Source organism: Clarias gariepinus, chromosome 7 (assembly GCF_024256425.1).
Source record: "Clarias gariepinus isolate MV-2021 ecotype Netherlands chromosome 7, CGAR_prim_01v2, whole genome shotgun sequence".
NCBI classification, from domain to species: domain Eukaryota; kingdom Metazoa; phylum Chordata; class Actinopteri; order Siluriformes; family Clariidae; genus Clarias; species Clarias gariepinus.
The window spans coordinates 18,891-25,000 of record NC_071106.1 but is presented as its reverse complement, the minus strand read 5'-3'; the positions used below and the strand labels follow the sequence as shown (position 1 = coordinate 25,000).

General features: G+C 47.5%; 1 protein-coding gene across 5 annotated transcripts in view; it reads right to left on the bottom strand.

Moving 5' to 3' along the window:
- Positions 1–5,646, bottom strand: part of sema6dl (sema domain, transmembrane domain (TM), and cytoplasmic domain, (semaphorin) 6D, like) — a 20,754-nt gene extending 15,108 nt beyond the window's left edge. For all 5 annotated transcript variants that reach the window (XM_053499874.1, XM_053499875.1, XM_053499877.1 and 2 more), the window contains exon 1: positions 5,431–5,646. The gene's annotated coding sequence lies outside the window, so the exon portion shown is untranslated. The remainder of the gene's footprint in view (positions 1–5,430) is intronic.
- Positions 5,647–6,110: the final 464 nt, after the last annotated feature.

Below are 6,110 nucleotides of genomic sequence, written 5' to 3'. Positions count from 1 at the left end.
CACCTGCAGTGTGTGTGTGTGTGTGTGTGTGTGTGTGTGTGTGTTTATTGGGATCAAACACTGGTATGTTATTTGTTACTGATATCCATGATTAAAGATCAAAAGAATGTCAAAGACAATAAGATAAGTTACACAAGGACAGACTGAGGACACACTCACTCTCTCACACACTCACACACTACCTCTCGCACACACACTACCTCTCGCACACACACTACCTCTCGCACACACACTCACTCTCACACACACTCACACACACACTACCTCTCGTACACACTCACTCTCGCACTCTCTCATGCGCACACACACTCTCACGCTCTCTCATGCGCACACACACCCTCTCACAGACCCTCGCATGCACACACACACACACACACACTTTCTCTCGTCTGACTTGTACACATCTGTTTATGCGCATAATGATGAGCTTTTGTGATTATTAATATTCATCAAGACAACAAAGTCCAAACTGGTAAACAGAGAGAAGCCAGAAGGTCATCTAAAGGTTGCATTCCGAGTGCTTACACACACACACACACACACACACACACACACACACACACACACTCCTACACCAATCAGAAGCTGTCAGTGGTGATTAGCCCCGCCCTGATTGATGAGCCTCATTGATCTGTAGTTATTGATCCGCGTGACCTTCGCCATCTTCATTTGAAACTCAGCGCTAATCCACCGCACTGACGCTCTGATTAGCATGCGGCGCTGCGCTAACTGCAGACTCGACTCGCGCGGGGGGTTTGAGACGCAGACGGAGGGGTTATCTGAGTTCATTGATTATTAATAATCAGTAACATCACTGCATTGATCACTACATCATCAGCACTTACACAGAGTGTGTGTGTGTGTGTGTGTTTAAAACATGTGTGCGTGTGTGTGTGTGTGTGTGTGTGTTTAAAACATGTGTGTGTGTGTGGTCATTATTTAGAATCTGTGTGCATGTTTATGTTCTTACCCTCATATACACACACACACACACACACACACACACACACGTCTCTGTTCGCACGTACGAGGAAATGAAACACAATTGCTTAATGTCTGTGTCTGGGCGTGTCTGTCTGAGTATGTATTCCCTCTGACACACACACACACACACACACAGATTTGTTGATGCTCAACACTCAATAGTTCAGCTCTTATTCTCTACAGGATTGTGGGGGCGGAGCCTGTCAGGGGACTTGGGGCACAAGGCGGGGTACATCCTGGATGGGAGCCAGTCCATTGCAGTGCACACACACACACACACACACACACACACACACACACACACACACACACACACAGTATGTATTTGCTCACTCACCACCAGTACATGACAACTACACATCACTTACAAACTACCACCAAACTACCACACTCATTAACACACACTTGCTGTGCGATAATGAACCAAATACAAACCAAAATAATAAGAACCTCCACCTGCATCATCACCATCACCACCACCATCATCATCATCATCACCACCATCACCACCACCATCATCATCATCACCACCATCGTCATCATCATCACCACCACCATCATCATCATTATCACCACCATCATCATCATCATCACCACCACCATCATCATCATCACCATCACCACCAACATCGTCATCATCATCCCCATCACCACCACCATCGTCATCATCATCACCATCACCACCAACATCGTCATCATCATCACCATCACCACCACCATCGTCATCATCATCACCATTACCATCATTATCACCATCACCACCACCATCACCACCACCATCAACACCACCATCACCACCATCACGTCTCTGATTCTCACAACAAGCAAAGAATAAAATCGTTTCTTTCTCTCTGTGAAACCTGAGATCCTTTCCTGGCCCACAGGTGTGTGTGTGTGTGTGTGTGTGTGTGTGTGTGTGTGTGTGTAACAGTAGAGGCCTATGGGGCAGCTGGGAGACCTGAACACTTTAGAGGTGAACTGAGGCCTGACTGAGACACAGACAAGCAGACAGAGGGGGAGAGAGACGTAGCGATGAGAGAGAAAAGAGACGAGGGGACACGCAGAGGAAAAGAAACAAAACGAATCAGTGAAAGACTGAGACAAGGTGGAAAGAGAGAGAGAGAGAGAGAGGGATGAGAAGAAGATAAAGAGAAGTGCAGGATGAAAAACAGAGAAGAGAAGAAAACAAGTTAATACGTGAGGAGGGAAAACAGAACAAAGGGAGGAGACAGGAGACGACATGACAGGAAGACAAGCAGCTGTGGTGTAATAACACCTGTCACATCTGTATACGATCGGGGTGCTTATCCTCCACCAGATGCTTCACACACACACGCACACACACGCACACACACACACACACACACGCACACAGTGAGGACAGCAGCTCCAAGTCGAGCACATGGGGGAGCAAAAGACCATAGAAAAGCAGCAGGACGGAGAGGACGAGAGGACGAGATCTGATTAATCTGATTACAAACTAAAAAAAAACTGAAACAGAAAAAAAAGGGAAAAGACTGGGGGGGGAGGGGGGGGGGTAAAGGGGGGGGAGGAGTGTAAAGTAAAAGATGGAAATGAAAGAGAAAGAGGAGAAATAAACATCCTCAGGACTTTTTCACAGGAAACAGAAATTTTCCAGCTTTATGTTCCCGTATTTAGGGTTTAATTTGGGAAGTGACTTCACACACACACACACACACACACACACACACACACACAGGAATAATCATATAAGCTGTAATTATTGTGATATTAAGTCGCACTGGTGCGTCAGCGCAGCTCCACTGTGTGTGTGTGTGTGTGTGCTCACAGTTCATTCATTTTGCTGACAGAGCATTAGCACGCCTGCCACTCACAAACACAAACACACACACACACAGAAACGCTTCACCTCTAACTTTTCTAAATCTAACAGAAATCCTGCTTTAATTTATCGCTTGATTCAACTGTTACAGTCGAGAATTTCCACACACACACACGCACACACAGACAAGTGTTGTTTGCATGCAGGTGATTCGTTCTGAGGTTCTCCTGACGAAGCTGGGCGTGGGCGTCGCCGTGCTCTGACTCACAGAGGAACCAATGATACACCCTAATCAATACAGCCTCATGAATAAATCATCAATACTCATGAATATTAATGAGCTGCTGCCAAAGCTAGACTTTACAGAGAACAGCGCTTACACACTAAGGACCAGGGGGCACACATGTTCATCACACACACACACACCTCTCTCCTCACACACAGTGATCAGTAAATTCATACATAGAAATCTTGCGTTAATTCTACACTGTGTAAGCTTAGTGTGTATTTGTTGATTTAAATCTAACAGTTAATGAAAACACACACACACACACACCTCTAGAGACATTACAGAATCACAGCCACTGTCCCGTGTGTCTGTGTGTGTGTGTGTTGTTATTACACTGCGGGGTGGTGAGTGGGGTTGGTTTGGTGGTGAGTGGGGTGTAGAGCGCGGTGGTGAGTGGAGCTAGTTTGGTGGTGAGTGGGGTGTAGAATGCGGTGATAAGTGGGGTGTAGAGCGCGGTGGTGAGTGGAGCTAGTTTGGTGGTGAGTGGGGTGTAGAGCGTGGTGGTGAGTGGGGTTAGTTTGGTGGTGAGTGGGGTGTAGAGCGTGGTGGTGAGTGGGCTTAGTTTGGTGGTGAGTGGGGTGTAGCACGTGGTGGTGAGTGGGGTGTAGAGCGCGGTGGTGAGTGGGGTTAGTTTGGTGGTGAGTGGGGTTAGTTTGGTGGTGAGTGGGGTGTAGAGGTCTTTTCACAATCAATCAATCAATCAATCAATCTTTTTACATCCATGGACACTATGGACAATTCCACGCACATCTACCTTCACATCTACACTACATGTTTACACTTACATCTGGACCATTACACAAAGACACTTTTTTCTATGCATATTTGCACACCATCTTTCTCCCAAACATATAAAAATTTCACAATTTCTTAAATGTTCTTGTACAGTATATTTCTATTTGTACAGTATATTTTTATTTTTAGTTCTATTTTTCCTAATTTAATTTCATTTTTTATTAAATTTTTCTATCGTATTTCTTTTATTCATATTTATTACTTATTATAAGCTTTAATTCTCTTTTTAAGGTCACTGGCGGTCGTGTAAGCATTTCACTACATATCGTACTGTGTATGACTGTGTATGTCACAAATAAGATTTTAATTTGATTTGGTGAGTGGGCTTAGTTTGGTGATAAGTGGGGTGCAGAGCAGGGCGGTGAGTGGAGCTAGTTTGGTGGTGAGTGGGGTGTAGAGCGTGGTGGTGAGTGGGGTTAGTTCGGTGGTGAGTGGGGTGTAGAGCGTGGTGGTGAGTGGGGTTAGTTCGGTGGTGAGTGGGGTGTAGAGCGGGGTGGTGAGTGGGGTGTAGAGCGTGGTGTAGAGCAGGGTGTAGAGCGGGGTGTTGAGCGGGGTGTAGAGCGTGGTGTAGAGCGTGGTGGTGAGTGGGGTTGGTTTGGTTGTGAGTGGGGTGTAGAGCGCGGTGGTGAGTGGGATTAGTTTGGTGGTGAGTGGGGTGTAGAGCACGGTTGTAAGTGGGGTTTGTTTGGTTGTGAGTGGGGTGTAGAGGGCGGTGGTGAGTGGGGTTAGTTCGGTGGTGAGTGGGGTGTTGAGGAGGGTGGTGAGTGGGGTTAATTTGGTGGTGAGTGGGGTGTTGAGCGGAGTGTAGAGGAGGGTGGTGAGTAGGGTTAGTTCGGTGGTGAGTAGGGTTAGTTCGGTGGTGAGTGGGGTTAATTCGGTGGTGAGTGGGGTGTTGAGCGGAGTGTAGAGGGCGGTGGTGAGTAGGGTTAGTTCGGTGGTGAGTGGGGTTAGTAGGGTTCAGGATTAAATCATCCTCCTGCTGTAACATTGTATCATTATGTAAATCATTAACTTATTAAATATTAATGTTACAGACAGAGCAGAAACATTAACACGCGCGCAGACAGACAGGCGCGTGCGCACACACAGCTCCAAACTCTAAGGACAAATGAAGTAGAATGTGAGGTGTGTGTGTGTGTGTGTGTGTGTTAACGCACATTTATATATTACTATTATTATATTCTGAGTATCAGTACACAGCATGAATGAGTCGCGGAGCTCCGCTGTGTGTGTGTGTGTGTGTGTGTGTGTGTGTGTGTGTTAAACCCACACGGAGGGGAAAGGTCCGGGATAAAGCTTTCTGTCCTCCGGAGCCAAACAGCCCCCTGCCCCAAAACTACACACACACACACACACACACACACATACACACACACACACACATACACACACACACACCCACATATACACACACACACACACGTTCTTATTGTACACGTAAAGCAAAGCACATATCTCTGTGTGTGTGTGTGTGTGTGTGTGTGTTTGCGAAATAAATTCCGTCCCAACGCAGAAACCCCTAAAGTGTGTGTGTGTGTGTGTGTTTTTCAGTACTCACCTCATCTGAATCAGTGTGTGTGTGTGTGTGTGTCCGCGCGCTGAGACTCTCGTGTATCCGTGCGTTAATCCATGTATCCGCGCGCGCTCCAGTGTGTGTGTGTGTGTGTGTGTATTCCAGTTCGGGTCAGAACAATCCCAGCGCGAGCTCGAACTCCTCCAACTTCTCTCCGCCGAGAAAAACACTCACACACTCTCACACACACCGAGGCTGAAACCTGACACACACTCACACACACGCACACACACGCGCGCGCGCGCACCAATCAGAGACCAGTCCCTCCTCCCCTTGTTCCTCCTTAACCACGCCCACCGTGTCGCGCGCCCTCTCACCCCCCCACCCCTCCAACTGTGGGTCTGGGCTCCCCCCCCCCGCACTCCCTCCCCTTTTATCTAACAGGCGGAGAGAGAGGGGGGGGGAGGGGACAGGGGGACAACAACAGAAAGAAATATGGGAGATAAATAGATAAAGAGATAGAGAGAAATAAAGTAAATATACAGAGACAGGCGGGGCAGGGAGACAGAGACAGGGAGACAGAGACAGGGAGACAAATAGGAAGAGGCTGAGGGATGGAGGGAGACAATGAGAGAGAGACAGAGGGAGGGAGGGAGCTGTAGGGGAGGTGTTTAAAGAGATTCATCCACTCTACATGAGGAGAAGAAAGGCAAGGAGGAGAACTG